Source organism: Podarcis erhardii (genome assembly GCF_964252035.2).
Source record: "Podarcis erhardii genome assembly, chromosome: 10".
Lineage (NCBI taxonomy): Eukaryota > Metazoa > Chordata > Lepidosauria > Squamata > Lacertidae > Podarcis > Podarcis erhardii.
The window spans coordinates 16,127,632-16,145,818 of NC_138500.1; the positions used below are offsets into that span (position 1 = coordinate 16,127,632).

Sequence of the window (18,187 nt, forward strand, 5' to 3'; positions counted from 1 at the left end):
CACATGGCATGTGTGCATGGCCGCTGTGGATTTTTTGGGGGCCCATTCTTGAATTTTTTGAGGGACCTTGCCTCCTCCCCCCAGATGTGCCTATGGGAAGGATGCATTCCTCCATTGTCTCCCAACATGGATGCCAACAATGTGCAGCTTCTAAGGATTGGGTCTGGGATCTTCTGCATGCAAAGCTGATGCTCTCTCACTGAACCTCCTTTAAACTACGATATGCATAGTAGATGCATGCTCACTTACATGTGAAAACATTGGTGGCAGCATTGGAATGTAGACCCAAACATGCCCACTCCCACTGATGACTCTCCTCAACCTGCTCCTGTGTGAATAGTTTCATTCTTAGGTGCCTCAAAGTTCCTCATTGTTTTGGCTGCAACTGACTAAGACATTTCCCTCTCTGGAAATTCTATATTCTGTTTGCTGGTCACATTGGGATATGACAACATGTTAGCAAATGGCAAATTTGCCCGATTGTTCTTCTGGACTCATCAATGGCCCAGTCTGCCTTCCATTTTCTACAAGAAGAATTGCCCGGTCCTCATAGTTGTGTTTCCATTTGATACCTAAATCATTTTATCTAACAAACAACAGGCAGTCACTGAAAATCTATATCCCCACCACGACCATATGCTTTACCACTTAGTAAATGGATGGTGACAAGTTTGTTTCAGTTTCAGAACCCCTGTAGTTCTTCTGGAGGTTACAATGGATAATGTGATGTAGTACTTAATTTTTATTCTCCAAATAGCCAAACTGATAACAGCAGTCAAAGTGTTTAATACATAAGAGCTGCCTATGATACATCAGGCCAAATATTTGTCTAATCCCGCACTCTTAACAGTCTTACTGGGGAAATCACAAAATGGAAGCAGCCATGCCCTATTGCCATCTTCTAGCATCTCATACTCAGCCTCTTGATTCAGAGGTTAGATTGAGCAAAAACAGAAAAGCTGGTTCACTTCAGATGTTGCTGAACTACAGCTCCCATCAGCCCCAGTTATAGCTGTCAACCTTCCCTTTTTTTGTGGGAAATTCCCTTATTCCAGTGCCGTTTCCTGCTGCTTCCCGCTGCTATCCCGGATTGTTAGACCGTCCCCGGGACAGGTGAGGCTGCTGATCTCTTATTTTCAAGGCTGCTGATCCCTTATTTTCAAATCTGAACGTTGACAGCTATGACCCCAGTCAGAAGCTCCAATGGTGAGAGATAAAGAGAGTTGTAGTCTGACGGCACCCAGTGGGCACTAGCATTAAGTTCTTGTGGCAAATAACCATTAACACATGCAATATCTGTGAATTCATCTAATCCTTTTCAATGTCTCAGGTGGAGGTCAATCCTAGACTTGCTACGCTAGGGATTGAAACTGGGACCTTCTGTTGTTCTCTACCAGTGTTAGGACAAACAGGGCACTGCCCCATCAACCTCAAACTGCCCACTTGCCTGCCTTCTTGCAACCAGTCCAGAAGGTAGCACTCACTGTTAGCTTCCTCCTCCTTCATATCAGTTTTGCCCCTGCAGAACTTCATAAGGAGGAAGAATTAGTTGGCTCTGGCCTCCTTGCTGTTCTTCCTACCATTTCCAATGGGCACCACCAACATAGCTGTGCGCTTCCAAATATATCTAACTGTTTAACTGATATGTCCTCCATTGTCCACCCACCTGAAAACACCCCCGCTGAAATTCCATCTAACAAAATGCTCCCATTCTTTTCAATAGATGAGAAGATCCAAATGAGTTTACCAAAGACCTTGAGAAGAGTAGAACAATTATCGGAATGTACATTGGTTTTACTATGAGTCAATTTGACACATACACAAATGGCAACAATATCATAAAAATCATCGGGGCCTCATTTCTCTCCTTTCCTCTTAAAGCAGTTGGGTCCCCCCCCCCCCAACACCACCACCAATTGAAAATAACATCTTCATCCTATCCATTTTTGAATATATGGTATCACATTTTGCCTTACCCATTCAATGCTGGATAAAATGTGGGCATGCACATATTCCTGAGACAAGAGCTCTGACTGAAAGCTATAAAACGAAACAATCTCTTTCAGGGTTGTTGTTTTATTCTTTCTCTCCCACCCACCCCTCTTTTTTTTCGAAAAAGGAAAATTGCATAAATAATACATTTGGCCCTTGCAATACCAAACAGGCACAATAGCTACTTTACAGCTTTCATCAAAAGAAGACCATCTTTTTTCATTTACATTATGAAACTGGTAATACAATATCATCAGCTCTGATTGGCTGAATCATCTTGTTGGCATGTTCCTGCTCTCCAGATAATGCAGCTGGGTCCTTGTGTCAATGGAATGTATGACTGGGGGAACATATAAGGGAAATTTGTCATTGGCTCATGAAGTAGCCTTTTTAAAAGTGGGGAGGAAAGGGACGACGGGTTGGGGGAGAGAGAAAGCAATAATGAAGATTTATTGAGAAATGTGTGAGAACAAGCAAAAATTCCCCAGTGGGGGGAAGAAAGGGGGGTAAAGCAACTGCCCGTGATGTTGTTTCCTTTGAATCTAGGGTATATTTCGCCGTTTGGCATTTGGGCTTATATTCATCATGTTTTATTATGATAGCCAGACACAAGGAGATGTCAACACACAGCATTTGGGGGCATGGTCTAGCGGTTAGACCAAGGGCAGTGAAAAATGCCTTCTTCTCTCCCCCCCCCCCGCCTTGCAGAACCCCTGCATGACCTTGAAGAAATGATTTCCTCTAGGTAAGCTAGCCTGAGAATCCAACAGATGTGCCGTAGAGGAACATGTCACTTAGAAGCCATAAAGCACACTGAGGTCTCGGAGAAGACTTGCCTTGCAGTGACTGTTTTGCAAAATATAGAGGGCAATCACCCCGATGGCTTGCCTTGCTGTCGACAGAAGCACCATTTAGGATGAACAGGAATGCCATGGTGCATTTCCCTATGTGCGATTATTCCTCATGAGCATTGAGGAGAAGGTTCAGTGCCAAGGGTGTCCTCAAGCCTGCAGCTAGACCTGCTTCTGCAGCTACAGATGAATGGATGGGACACTGCCCTGCCAACCTCCATCTGCTCTCAGCTAGTCCCACCACCATCTTGCAACAAGTCCAGAGGGTGGCACTGGCTGTCAACTTCCTCCTCCTTGGTCTCAGTGTTGCTGTTGTAGAACACAACAGAGAGAAGGATTAGAATTACCGTATTTTTCACTCCATAAGATGCACCTGACCAAAGGACACGCCTAGTTTTTAGAGGAGGAAAGGGGGAAAGCCCTGTTTTTTGAGTATCAGCTCACAGTTGCACAGCTTCTTTTGCAAAGGGGAAAACCCCTTTTTTGAGGATCAGCTCAAAGTTGTTGAGCTTACTTTGCAAAGGGAAAAAATCCTGTTTTTATGGGGTTCAACTCACAGTTCTGCAGCTTCTTTAGGAAAGGAAAGGGAGCCGTTTCTACAGTTTCCAGACAGATAATCTAATCAGCCAGTCACATGTCACTGGGAAAACAAGCAGCCTCCGTCTGCAGAACATTCAACAATGGAGGCCTGGGCGGGGCCAGAAGGGGAGCCAGCGATCGACCACACGTTCGCTCTATAAGATGCACAGACATTTCCCCTTACTTTTTAGGAGGGAAAAAGTGTGTCTTATGGAGCGAAAAATACGGTAGTTGGCTCTGACTGTTATTGACTCTGATTCCACCTACCTGCAGCCTCCTTGCCTTCCGCCACCACTGTCTACACAGCATGGACCATTGGGGTTCCCATGGATGAATTTAGATGCAGGTGTACTAGAGCCAAGAAGTATCCTGTTCACTGACTCAGAAAATGAAATTCCAGAGACTGGCAGAAGGGGCTGAACCCTGAAGTATGACAACTCTAGTAACACACTTACAACATATAACATGAGAAGCCTTGCTCTAGATACCTGTGCTGGATAATGTTCAGCAGATGTCACTAGGAGCAGGGTCTTTTCAGTCATGGCACCAGAGCTATAGAAGTCTCTCCCCAGGGCCAGGCTCAGCTATTCACATCAGGTGCCCAGAGGGTAAAGGTAGGGCAGTACCATGGATAGCTCCGAATGACCAACATCCTCAGACAAAGGCTGTAGGTAAACTGAGGCCCTCCAGCAAGCGTACTACCTGGCACACTTTGTTGCTGGCTCTCTGAGCACAGTTTCCAAAGCATCTGCTAGAAGATACTCCTGCCTCTCAGGCAGGGAAATGGGCTGAGAAAGAAGGGAGGAAGTGAGAAACTGATTTTAGCAGTAAGGGAAAGTTGCAATAATCTTTGGTAGTGGCTAGGAAAATTAGACAGTGGTGACAAAAGAGGTCACAGAAGAGAAATCCAAGGGCCTCATAAAGTGTACAGACCATAGGCTGTCACTGAATAAGACCAACAGTCCATCTAGCCACTATGCTCTACCTCAAGGGTGGAGAACCTGCATCCTTCCAGGTATTGTTGGACTTCAACTCAAATGAGCCCCAATGGTCAAGGATAATAGAAATTCTAATTCATCAACTTCTGGTGGGTCACAGATTCCTCCACCCCTGTCTACTGTGATTGACAGCAGCTACCCAGGTTGTCAGGGTGAGGGTCTTGGCTCAAAGGTCAGACATGTGCTTTTTATGTAGAAGATCTCAGGTTCAACCCCTGATATCTCTAGCTAAAAGGCTCCAGCAGCAGCAAATGATGGGAAAGATTTCAACTTGAGAACTTGGAGAACTGCTGCCATTTACTCTGATAAACCATACTGGGATCCATGAACAAATATTCTACTTAGTGTAAGGTAGCTTCCTCTGTCTTTCCCGTCACTTTAGGCCTTTCTGCATACAAACTGCACAGCCTCCTAGGTAGAATGAGAGGATCGTAGAGTTGGAAGGAACAGCAACTAGTCCCTTCATCTAGTTCAACTCCCCACAATACAGGAATATGTACCTATATAGGGATCAAACCCATGACCTTGGCATTATCAGCCCCATGCTCTAACCAACTGAGCTAAGAGTATACTCCTTAGTTATGAAAGAGCAGGGTTCAAAGGCAATTAAAAAAACATTCCTATTTAACAATGCAGACATGTCTCACATGCTCACTTCTGTCAGGATCTACTTTTGTGGATCTTTCGACAAGATTTTCTATGGGATTTCCCACTTCTCAGAGGTGAACATCAGGGAATTCTTCCTACTCCTCCTCCTTCATGTTCATAAAATAATATTGTGATCATAAAATAAAGTCATTGGAAGCAGTGTTAGAAAGTGGAGAGGCATTCACATAAATGCATGCTTTGCAGCGGGTGAAAGAAATGTTCTGCCATTAAACTGAATTGTCCTTCAGTTACTTTATTCAACGAGAACATTTGAAAATAAGGAAATTTATCTGGTTTTCCTATCGGATCAAAAAACACCAACATTATTCTTTTAATAAATTCCCCCCTCCCCCCCCCAGCAAAAGCAGCTTGTTACAATGAATCTTCTGTTTTAACAAATGCGCTTTGCCAGTTTTGCAAAATATCTGCTCCTGAGAGTGCATATACTAAAAGCAAAGGGAAATAATGATTGGCCAGAATCCTGCATAGAGTTAAACTATTCTTAAAACTGGGCCTCCTCAACTGAGGCCAATCCAAGATGAATACAGTGGATATAATAATAATAATATAATAAAAATAATTTATTATTTATACCCCGCCCATCTGGCTGGGTTTCCCCAGCCACTCTGGGTGGCTTCCAACGGAATATTAAAAACAATACAGCATTAGACATTAAAAACTTCCCTAAACAGGGCTGCCTTCAGTTGTCTTTTAAAAGTAAAATAGTTGATTATTGCCTTGACATCTGAAGGGAGGGCGTGCGGGATGCACGTTAGCAACCTGCAGCATTCGCAACCCGCAGTGCCACGTCTGCGCATGCACATGATACGGCGCTTCTGCGCATGCACAAAGCATGATTTAGTGCTTCTGTGCATGTGCAAGCACTGAAACCTAGAAATAACCCATTCTGGTACTTCCGGGTTTCGGCACGTCTGTAACCCGAAAATGTGCAAACTGAAGGAACTGTAACCCGAGGTATGAATGTACAACCATCTAGTCAAGCTGAAATCTGCCCCCAACCCACCCACCTCTCCCTCTCTCTCTCTCCCTCTCCCTCTCTCTCTCTCTCTCTCTCTCTCTCTCTCACACACACACACACACACACTTCACCAACCCATTTGCAAGTAGCAAAATGGGGGGAGGGAGGAATTTCAGCTGAAATTTTCAGCTGTGGAATTTAGAGGTAAGGGATAAATTTCATTAGGAAAATTCCTTGTGATCTTCATTCCCTGTACCATTAGATTTGCCAGTAGGAAGGTTAAAACCCCTTCTTTCCCTGCCCACCACCCTATCACTACCCAAATTCAAGCCAAAGATTTTCTAAGGGGAACTTTCTGCTCTGCATTTTCAGCCCATCATCCAGGTATGGTGGCCCACTGAAGTCTCAATATATCTCCCAATTTTACTGCCTCTCTGACTGCAAAGTGAGGGTATATCAGAGCTGGCCAAAGATTATTTTTTCCCTGCTTGAGATAAAGGGCAGTATACAGTGGTACCTCGGATTACATACACTTCAGGTTACAGACTCCGCTAACCCAGAAATAGTACCTTGGGTTAAGAACTTTGCTTCAGGATGAGAACAGCACAGTGGCAGCGGAAGGCCCCATTAGCTAAAGTGGTGCTTCAGGTTAAGAACAGTTTCAGGTTAATTACAGACCTCTGGAACGAATTAAGTTCGTAACCCGAGGTACCACTGTACTGGTCTAGTTGGCTTCTGTACATGGAATGGAGAGGGATGCTGCCTTGTCTTAGTTCAGCACTGAAGAACATAAGAGCCAGCTGGATCAAACCAAAGGCCTATCTAGTCCTACGTCATGTTCTCTCACAGTGGCCAACCAGTAGCCCTCTCCTCCATGGATTTGTCTAATCCCCTTTTAAAGCCATCTAAACTGGCAGCCATCACTGTCTCCCTCGGAAGCAAATTCCATAGTTTAACTATGGAACATAGTTAACATCTTGTTTATCTGTCCTGAATCTTCTAGCAGTAAGCTTCCTGAATGTCCACAAGTTTTAGTGATGGAATATCATCCTCTACCAAACCTGAGGCAACAGATTCCTGGGTTGCTCCTGGAGAGTCTGTGTGACAACAAAAGGGGGATGGAGTTACTGACACAGGCAATGCAAATAAAATTTAACGAAACCTCATTTCCCTGTCTTCTCAAACCAACTAGGTCAGTTTCCTTAGACATTTAAAGCTCTGGACTGTCTCACATTGGGCCAGCCCAAGATATTTTGCTACCTGAAGCAAAGGACAAGATGGCACCCTCGGGTTATGAACTTAATTCATTCTGGAGGTCCGTTCTTAACCTGAAACTGTTTTTAACCTGAGGTATCACTTTAGCTAATGGGGCCTCCCGCTGCTGCCGCACAATTTCTGCTCTCATCCTGAAGCAAAGTTCTTAACCCGAGGTACTATTTCTGGGTTAGTGGAGTCTGTAACCTGAAGCGTCTGTAACCCGAGGTACCACTGTAATTGAATCTTACTACAGTATAGGCAACTAACTGGATGGTGCCCACCATTGCTCTCCTCCATCACAGCAGGTTAGCTATGGGGGTACAGGACAGGCCATGTGGCACACAGAAGATGTCCAGGGGGCTCAGGAGAAATGGGGGGGGGGCCTGCCTCCATTGTCTCCTAGCATTTGCCACCTGAGGTGATTGCCTCTGTCTAATGATAGGGCTGGCCCACAACACACTAAATTATAGACCTGTGAAGTTTACAGCTAACAGGAGACTCCAATCACCTGCTTTTTTATATAAGTACATTTTTCAGTGTAGTACCTTGGCAGCATTGTGGTTTACCAAGAAGCATACCTCATTTAGCTCTTATTTTTAAGCCAACTGTATTTGAAAACTATGTTAGTATCTGGCAAATGCAGGGAGACTTCAGGAAAATATTAAAATCACTATGGGAGTGACAGGAAAAAATGGAGTGAGACAGATTCCTCTGGTCTGATCCTTTATGATTCTTTGCTGGTTATTGCGTATATAAATTTCAATCCCCTTGAACAAGTGGAGGAGGGGAGTCAGAGAGAAGCGCGTGATTATCATATCACTCAAAGCAGCACAACTTTTAAAAAATCAGCTCCAATATAAATTCACTCTATATAAAATGACTTTTAATATTCTTTTTCTTAACATAAGTATTAAATTTTATATGATTAAAAATTTATTTACTTGCTCTTTTCCCTTAATTTGGATTTTTATTTGCTATTATTGCCGGTCCCATCTGATCTCGGCAAAAGGAAAAAAAGGAAACCTCTCTTGCTGCACATTATAACACGAAAGGATGTTAAGACAAGAGCATGCCATTAACTGTGACACACTGCTAGGCTTTGAAAGTCAACTCTTTAAAAACTAAATTAAAAGTGACCTTCTCAACAGGGTGGGCATGGCCCATCATGCAACTCTGCGGCAAAAGGGGAGCCCGCGTTTCAATGGCTAGATTAGTAATTCTGTCAGAGGAGGCATGTCCCGGTGTGTGGCCTTCATATTTAAGACCTGTGTTCAAGGTCCAGTTCTCAATGAGGATGTAAACCTGTGACTGGGCTGCTCCAGTTCACACTGCAAGTGGGGTTCAGTTTCTTCGTTGATGGGGGGAGGCTCTGCACATAGAAGGGCTATAGCTCAGTGGTAGAGCGTTTGCTTAGCATGCAGAAGGTCTCAAGTTCAATCCCCAATCATAGAATTGGAACGGACCCCTGTGGATCATGTATTAGTCCCACTCCCTGCCCCTACGGGGATCGAACCTGCAACCTTGGAGTAACCAGCACCACACTCTAACCAACTGAGCTATCCAGGCTATCCCCCATGACATCTCCAAGTAGGGTTAGGAATGCATCCAGTCTGAAACCATGGAGAGATGCTGTCAGTCAACATAGACACTAGTGAGCTAGGTGGGCCAATGGACTGACTAGGCATAAATAAGCTTCCTAAGTACAGAGTAGACAGACACACACACACACACACACACACAAAGTAGGAATAACATTGTGTACAGCCCTTCTGTGCTTCACACAGACAGCAGAAGCCTGCCAATTATTTGTTCTCAGACAGCAGGGAAAAACATACTTCTTTTCCCCAAGTCATAAAACCAGGGGGAACGTTAAAAATTTATGTTTATCAAATAAAACACACGCCCTCCTCATTGTTCTGAAATCCTGGAGAGCAGCTGCCAGTCAGTGCAGAGAATACTGAGCTAGATGGACCAATATCCTGACTCAGTTTAAGGAGAGTTCCTATGTTCCTGTACAGGGAAAGATTTGTTAAAGTTAGGGAAAATAAGGAGAAAATTGACAGGAAGGAAGAAACTGTGGTGGGATGAAAGCATAGACAATTTCAGGAGGTGCAGGGGGCCACAGAAAATTGGGTTGGAGGCAGCACTCCCAATTTCCCACCTGTGCTTTAAAATGTCCAGATCCGGATTCAGGCCTGGTAGTAGATGAGTCATGGCGATGGGAACCAACAGCTTTTCATCGCACTCTCAGGATTCTTGCGCGAAGCCTATGGCTTTACGCTTTCAAAAGAAATCAGCCCTCATGATTGAGGAGATAAATTTTAATGTGCCATGCCAAGAATTTCCAAGGTGGTTTTCACCGGTGGCAATCTAATGATGCACTGCACACAGTTACCTGAGGAGTCACTGACATTATCATATCCTTCAAAATAGATGGCCCGGTGGATCTACATTTTCCTACCTGAGCAGTTAAGGAAGCCTCTGAAAGATGAACAGGTAGGCCTATCAGAGATAATACCTGTGTAAGATGGCTCAAAAAAAACGAAGATCATGGCCACTGGTCCCATCACCTCCTGGCAAATAGAAGGGGAAGAAATGGAGGCAGTGAGAGATTTTATTTTCTTGGGTTCCGTGATCACTGCAGATGGTGACAGCAGTCACGAAATTAAAAGACGCCTGCTTCTTGGGAGAAAAGCAATGACAAACCTAGACAGCATCTTAAAAAGTAGAGACATCACCTTGCCAACAAAGGTCCGTATAGTTAAAGCCATGGTTTTCCCAGTGGTGATGTATAGAAGTGAGAGCTGGGCCATCAAGAAGGCTGATCGCCGGAGAATTGATGTTTTTGAATTATGGTGCTGGAAGAGACTCTTGAGAGTCCCATGGACTGCAAGAAGATCAAACCTATCCATTCTTAAGGAAATCAGCCCTGAGTGCTCACTGGAAGGACAGATCCTGAAGCTGAGACTCCAATACTTTGGCCACCTCATGAGAAGAGAAGACTCCCTGGAAAAGACCCTGATGTTGGGAAAGATGGAGGGCACAAGGAGAAGGGGACGACAGAGGACGAGATGGTTGGATAGTGTTCTTGAAGCTACCAGCATGAGTTTGACCAAACTGCGGGAGGCAGTGGAAGACAGGAGTGCCTGGTGTGCTCTGGTCCATGGGGTCACAAAGAGTCGGACATGACTAAATGACTAAACAACAACACGATGGCTCAGGCTACAATGATATCCCTTGGGAATTTTTTTTTTCAACTGAACAAAAATTACCAGAGACGATTTCTATGATTCTAGTTGCCTGGCATTTCTCTGGCCTCTGCAGTCTGATGGGGGAAGCCCCTTTGGCTACTTTCTGAGCAGCAAAGGAGGTCCCTGGACCAAGCTTGCTGCCCAAGTAGCAGATCCGGCCCATTCGCCCATTTGGTGAATTGCAAGTGGGCATGGGAGCAGCCCACTCGGCGCCATATAAGGAAAGCCCACAATATACACTACAGCCACTTCTTTGTCAGATCTTCCTCCCTCCCAAATTTGCTGACACATTTTACTCTGCTGGACCTCACTAAGGCCTGCAATGGCATCCACCAAGAAGGGCCATTTGGAGCATAAAAAGATGCTTTATTTCAGGTCAGACTATTTGTCCATATAGCTCATCTAGTCAGACAGTGGGGCCTAAAAGAGGCATTAGTGTGCCCCCTACTGAACAGAACCTCCCTGATGGTCTCAGATGTCATATGGCAACTTCTGTCCCATTGCAAATATCCCCTTCTTAGGCAAAGTCCTCAAGAGGGTGGTGGCTGGACACCTTCCGTTCCTGGAGGCCATGGATTATCTAGACCAGGGTTTCCCAAACTTGGGTCTCGAGCTGTTTTTGGACTACTAGTCCAACCATCCCTAGCTAGCAGGAACAGCAGTCAGGGATGGTGGGAACCGCAGTCCAAAAATTTCTGGAGATCCAAGTTTGGGAAACCCTGATCTAGACCCATTCTAGTTTGGTTTCAGTCTAGGGTTTGGTCACACTGGTGGATTATCTTCTCCAGGAAAAACACAGATGGAGTCTTACCTTGTTGGTTTTCTTGGCTTTTTCAGTGGCTTTTGGTGCCATCAGCCATGGTAAACTATCAGGTAGATTCTGCAGGATGAGAAATGGAGATATGTTGTTACAGTGGTTCCACTCCTATCTGCAAGGGTAGTTCTAGAAAGTGGCAGTGAGGGACATCTGATCTGTTCCGTACGATTTGTGTTGTGAAATACCAAATGGTTCCATCTTGTTCCCAGTCCTATTTAACATCTACAGGAAGTCACTAGGTGATGGCAGCAGGGGGGTTGGAGTTGAATGCAGTCAGTATGTTATTGACATTCAGCTCTATTTCCCTCTTTCATCTGGGTCCAGAAAGTCTGTCCAGATGCTAGGCCATTGTCTGGATGCTGTACTGGGATGGATGAAGGCCAGTATAACAGATTCAGTCTCAACAAGACAGGGGCCCTGTGAATAAGTGGCTCTCATGTTGAGGAGTTAAGCAGACAACTTGTAATGCAGGAATCTCATGAAGGATCAAGTCCTGCATTGAGCTTTGTTGCTGGAAGCTCATGCTGCCTCAGTGGCTCAGAGTACCTTTGGCCAACTTTGGCTGGTCTACCAGACACTGCCAATTTCTGGACATTGATAGCCTGACCACATTAATTCACCCCCTGGTAATCTCCCAAATATGCTGTGCTCTACATGAAGGTGCCCTTGAAGACAACATGGAAGCTACAGCCACTGCAGAATGTGGTGGCCAAGCTGCTAAGTGGAGCAACATAGAGAGCCAGAAGACATTAGATTTAAAAGAATTGCATTGACTGCCAAGAAGCTCTGGGTCCAATTTCAAGGTGTTAGTGATGACTTACGGAACCCTGAATTACTTGGGGCCTGGATAACTGAAGGGGCATCTCTCTATACACTGTTCTGCCCAAACATTTTCAATAACATGTTGCTTTTATTCAGATTTTATGTATATTTTAATACTTATTTATTTCATTTATATGCCACCTTTTTCTCCAAGGAGCTCAAGGTGGTCACATGGTTCTCGCACTCCCCATTTTATCCTCAGAACAACCATTTTAGCTCAGCTGGTAGAGAATGAGACTCTTAATCTCAGGGTTGTGGGTTCAAGCCCCACACTGGGCAAAAGATTCTTGCATTGCAAGGGCTTGGACTAGATGACCCTCATGGTCCCTTCCAGTTCTGTGATTCTATTTTATGTTCTATGTGTGTTAAGTTAGGCTGATCACCCAGTGAGCTTCATGGCTGAGTGGGTATTCAAACCCTTGTTGCCCAGGTCATACTCCAAAATACTAACTTTTACACCACAGTGATATTCTAGGTTTTGACATTTAGTATTGCAATTTTGTTTGGTAAACTGCTCCGGGATCCTTGGATAGGAAGCTGTCTCTAAACCACCACAACAGCAACCATGTAGATTTCAGTTAATAGGCTGGCTTCTGTTAGTGTGTCTATGTACCCACTGCCTGTAAGATGGGGACATCCCCCCCCCCATCTCAGTCATCTGACACTTGATAAGTCTGATCCCTCGAAGTAGTAGCAGAAGGCCTGGGGAAAAAATTATGAAAGCTGGATGGAAAACACAGATATTACTAGCAGCAGAAGAGTCTGCCATTGGAAGCAATGGGAAATTAAAATTAATGGAAAGAATCAAAACCAGTGGGAATAAGGATGTGGTTTCAACAAATGAATAACAAAATGAAAGGCATTTTAACAACAAAAGCAAATAGAGTAGAATAGAATAAATAAATAACATTCTGGCAGACCGCTGGCACTTGCACCACTCCTTCCATAGGAGTTTGATAGCCAGGGTTATACGAGAACTAAAAGGATGTTATTGTGCTACTCATAAGGTTAGGCTCTTTGGCCATCCCCGCTGTAAAAAAATGTGCAGCAATACAATGTACCTACTGAGTATTCCATTTCCCGGACTTTATTTGCTGAAATAGAAGAACGAGAGGAATCTGAACAACAGTAAATATCACATCCGAGGCATTAGAGAGTGGAAGAAAAGATTGACAACGTTAGCTCGACTGCTCCATCCTCCCCCTGCCAAAGCACAATTTAGTCTGTAGATAGATAGACTGAACTTCCGTAATAGAACTCCTATCTGCGGTAACTATCTAAGCATTTATACTTCACACATCACGGGTAGCTATCAGAGCAGTTGTGACTTCTGGAGCTAAAGGAAAATGCCTTGGGCCTGGAATTTGCAGCTGGAAGGAAAGAGAATAAAGAAGAAATAAAGAAAGAAATCAGATTCCGGGGTAGGAAAGAAGGGGTTGCATGTGCTGTGTGTCTTCTCAGTGTATTTCAAGTGTCCCATGGGATGTCCAGTTTGGGTGTTGTGTGGTGCCTCCATTTATGTGTGCGTCTGTGTTTTGGGTGTCTGTGTTGATTGTGTATGTGGTTGATGGGAAGTGTTATGGTTTATTTCAGTAGCCAAAGCCATTCAAAAAGCAAAATACATAAAGAATAAAACCAAGTGCAATACACTGTTAAAATAATTATTAAAACAAGGCATTCTGTGAAATAAAAATTTTCCGTGCTAAAGAACTGGACTTCTCATCCCCACACACTTATCGCTTTAAAATTGCCGACCTAAAGGCAATGCATTGCCCTCACATGCACAGACTCTCTCTTCACATAGAATTTGGTGTTTGTGTCCCTCAACGGAATGCATAGACCTGAATCACAAAGCTTTGGTGAAAAAAGGAGACTCAGCACCCAATCAGATTCTGAAATCAACCAGCTCCCATTGAGAAACTGTGTACTCCCAGGTGTTGATGGTGGAAGATCACGCACATAAATTTCAAGATGTTAAGGAAATTTCCCTGCCGTAATTGAATGTCTTTGTTTCAGTATGGTCTGAATGAACGTAACTGGGTGTAGAAACATTGGTCACAATTCACTCAAATTAAAATTACACTCATAGACCAGCTTTAAATGTGTTTACTCAGAAGTAAGCCTTATTTTCAGGAGGACTCAAAAAAAAAATCACAAATGGATGTGGTTAAGACTGGAAAAGCGGGAAACAGAGAGAAACCAAAATGGAGAGATTCGCCCCTCCCTACTCTCAGGTTATCCTAGCTCTGCAGGAATCGAAGAGTTGTTGCAAATGGTGTAAAGATCTACACAATATCTCCCATCATAGTATCTTGCTCTCTTGCCCTGGTACAGCTCCCTGCATTTTTAAAAGCATGAAAAACTCTTGTGCAAACATGTCCTTGATATAACGACACAAATCCAAATTCAGAATGCAGCCCTTATGCTTTTTAAAGCAGACATATTTCACTGATTAGAATATATAGCCCCATTGTCATTACCTGTTTTAATTAAACTGTACAGTCTGAAACTTACATGGTGACAAATCATGCTAATTACGCATGCCAGAGTTACCTCCTGAGACTGGTCCATATGTTAGACTCTGCCGTTTATTGTTTAATTGACAGGGGCACTGTGGAAAGTTAGAAGCCTCATGTTTTCTACGGGATCACACTGCTAACTACGGAAACCTTGGTGCCGTTAAATGGAGGGGTGGGTTTTTTTGTTTGTTTCTTTCAGAAGCACTAGATATGAGAAGTCCCTTGGTGCATCCATTCCAGTGGCAAACACTTCACTGAGAGTTTGCTGAGAGAATTAGAAGGTTGGTTGCAGTAGGAATAGCTGGGGGGGGGTGCGTCCACATTTTAAACTGGGGGGGGGGAGCCTTAGGGCTGGGAGCCAATTCTGCTCTTCTGCACTGTCCACAGGCCACACCACTCGCCTGCTCTACTTTATCCCATCCGTGGGTGTTTTTGCATGGCTGGAGTGTGTCCTTCAACTCTGATAATGCCTCTCGCTCTCTTGGACAGAGGACAGAGAGGGGTGTGAGAGCATGTGCAGAAATTAGCCCACTGTATGAAGGTAAAACTCATACCCTCCAACATTTCTCCAATGAAAAAAGGGATATCCTATTCCATCATCATCATCATCATCAGAGCTGCACTCTGGGCAGCTTCCAACATACATAAAAACATAACAAAACATGAAACTTATACAAGGCTGCCTTCAGATGTCTTCTAAAGGTTTTCTTCTCTTGGGGGGGGGGTCAGATAACTCCATACCTCCAAATAATAATTCTCCAGTGAAAATAGGGACATCCTGAGGAAAAGCAGGACATTCTAGGATCAAATCAGAAACCGGGATGGCTTCTGTAAATCCGGGGTACTGTCCCTGGAAAACAGGGACATTTGGAGGGTCTGAAAACTTGCATCCATTGCTCTGTCCTCTTTCGCCTCTGGCCCCTCCCATTATTGGGATGTGGCCCCCGGAAGGTTTCCCAGATGGGAATGTGGCCCTTGGTCTGAAACACCTTTAGGCAGCCTGCTCAATTTTGGAGATGGGGCCAGGAGCAGGGCTCCCACTCCCTAGTAGTCTGGTAATGCCCCTTTTATTTGAGTAATCTAGAGGGTGCAGATAGAGGACCTAAAGCGTTCCACTTATGCAGAGAATTATGCTTTTAAGTGGATGTATTTCCAAGAGGGATTTCAGTTTTATCGCCAAAGTGTTGCGTCGAGCATGCTTTTAATCAGCGCTCTCTTATCTGCAGACCACTGCATGTTGTCCTTTCCCAAACCTAGGCTCTTCTCCCTCCCCACCAGGCACCCGCCCCGTGCATCCTTCCCCCAGAGATTAATGTGCCCTCAGTGGGTTACAAATTTCAATAAATAAACACTCTACTTAGAATTATGAAAATGCAGGCAGCAGCGTGGGATTTCTAGCATAATATCTACTTTATGAATCAGCACAGGCTTTTTCTCCCCCGCAGTTACATGTATATTAATAATAAAAAATAAGAGGCAAACAAACACCTCGGAACACCACTGAAGGGAAATAATTTTCGTAAGATTTTTAAGTTGTGGAATCAGATTAGAAAGGTGCGGAGCCAAGGAAAAGGGGACATACATCAACGGGAGGAGAAGTAGCCTCGCAAGAAGGGCTGTTAAAATGCGGAGCATAAAACAAGGAAGCTGCATTACACCCAGGCAGAATATTGGTCCATCTAGCTTGATGTGGTCTGCACTGTCTGGCAGCATCTCTCCAGTATTTCAGGCAGTGGTCTGTCTCAGCTTTACCTGGGCATGCCGAGGACTGATCCTGAGACCTTTTGCATGCAAGGCAGGTGGCTCTTCCATTGAGCTACAGCTCAGGAAATGCTACTTATAATAATATGGCTTCGTCGGTAGAGCATGAGATTCTGAATCTCAGGGATGTGGGTTCAAACCCTTCACTGGGCAACAGATTCCTGCACTATAGGGGTTGGAGGCTTGTGGTCCCTTCCAACTCTTGTTGTTGTTGTTGTTGTTTAGTTGTTTAGTCATGTCCGACTCTTCGTGACCCCATGGACTAGAGCACACCAGGCACTCCTGTCTTCCACTGCCTCCCGCACTTTGGTCAAACTCATGCCGGTAGCTTCAAGAACACTGTCCAGCCATCTCATCCTCTGTCATCCCCTTCTCCTTGTGCCCTCCATCTTTCCCAACATCAGAGTCTTTTCCAGGCAGTCTTCTCTTCTCATGAGGTGGCCAAAGTATTGGAGCCTCAGCTTCACGATCTGTCCTTCCAGTGAGCACTCAGGGCTGATTTCCTTAAGAATGGAGAGGTTTGATCTTCTTGCAGTCCATGGGACTCTCAAGAGTCTCCTCCAGCACCATAATTCAAAAGCATCAATTCTTCGGCGATCAGCCTTCTTTATGCTCTTCTTCTTCTTCCAACTCTACAATTCCATAATTCTAATCTATTTTTTGCACCCAGCCCATCTGGCTGGGTTCCCCTAGACATTCTCCAACACAATATCCAGAAACACTACCACCACCACAACCACAACACAGAACATCAGACATTAAAAGCATAACAATACAGTGTTGCCTTCAGGTGCCTAAAGAAAGTCATACATTTATCTCTTTGACAACTTCTTTAGTACAGCATAGAAGGAACCAGTTCTGATTTAGAAAGTGGAAGGGTTTTGTTTCTTGCAGAGCAACATGATGTTCTATTTTATACTCCACTCACCTGCTGCCACCATGATGATCAGTCAGCCCTGGGTGAGAAAGCCTCGGGGATAATTAAACATCTTTAATGGTGAAGTGGGGGCAATAGGAATCTGTGGCTCAGTGGCAGAGCCCATGGCACGGGGTGGGTTGCCAGCCCCCAGGGCCGTGTGGGAGGGAGGGAAACAGATAAAGTATGCATGCAAATTAAACTGCCTAATGGCGTCCACATCACACATGAGATCACAGCCCCAGAAATAAGAAAATAAGAGTCATTACACTGTCCAGCAAGGTCACTTCCTAGTTCGCATGGGGAAGCCATTTTAAATAGAGCCCAATGACAGAAGTACACAGCTGTATTGAGGCAGCATGGGGTGTTGCAATTTTGCACCCCTAACGATTTTGTGTCCAGGGCCACTGACCCTGTGGCCCACCACGCTACACCACTGGGCAAAGCATGTAGCAGCTTGCAGGTTCAATGTTCCACCTCTCCACTCAGGTGGGATCTGAGACTCTCTAGCAGCAGGACTGATCTGCATCCAAGTAACTGGAATTCACAGGATAGTCAGTGTAGACCAGGGGTGAGGGACCTCAGGACCAGGAGCTAAATCATAGAATCATAGAATCATAGAGTTGGAAGAGACCACAAGGGCCATCGAGTCCAACCCCCTTCCAATCCCTTTCAATGACCTTCCAAGCATTTCTTTATGCCCCTTGGATCTCTGCCCAGGCCCAGAGCCCCCATGCCCATACCCTTCACTGACCCTGGACTCTCCTCTAATGGTTTTACCTGCATTCTTGAATTGA

The 18,187-nt window shown here is 44.7% G+C and overlaps 1 long non-coding RNA gene across 10 annotated transcripts in view; it reads right to left on the bottom strand.

Annotated features, from left to right (window-relative positions):
• Positions 1–18,187, bottom strand: part of LOC309352037 — a 101,281-nt gene that overhangs the window by 68,668 nt on the left and 14,426 nt on the right. For 7 of the 10 annotated variants that reach the window (XR_014161040.1, XR_014161041.1, XR_014161042.1 and 4 more), the window contains exon 2: positions 11,367–11,435. This is a non-coding gene — a long non-coding RNA (uncharacterized lncRNA). Of the gene's footprint in view, positions 1–1,666; positions 1,755–6,939; positions 7,145–11,366; positions 11,436–18,187 lie in introns of those variants that run through there. The other 3 variants (XR_014161044.1, XR_014161046.1, XR_014161049.1) reach the window with 2 other exon arrangements.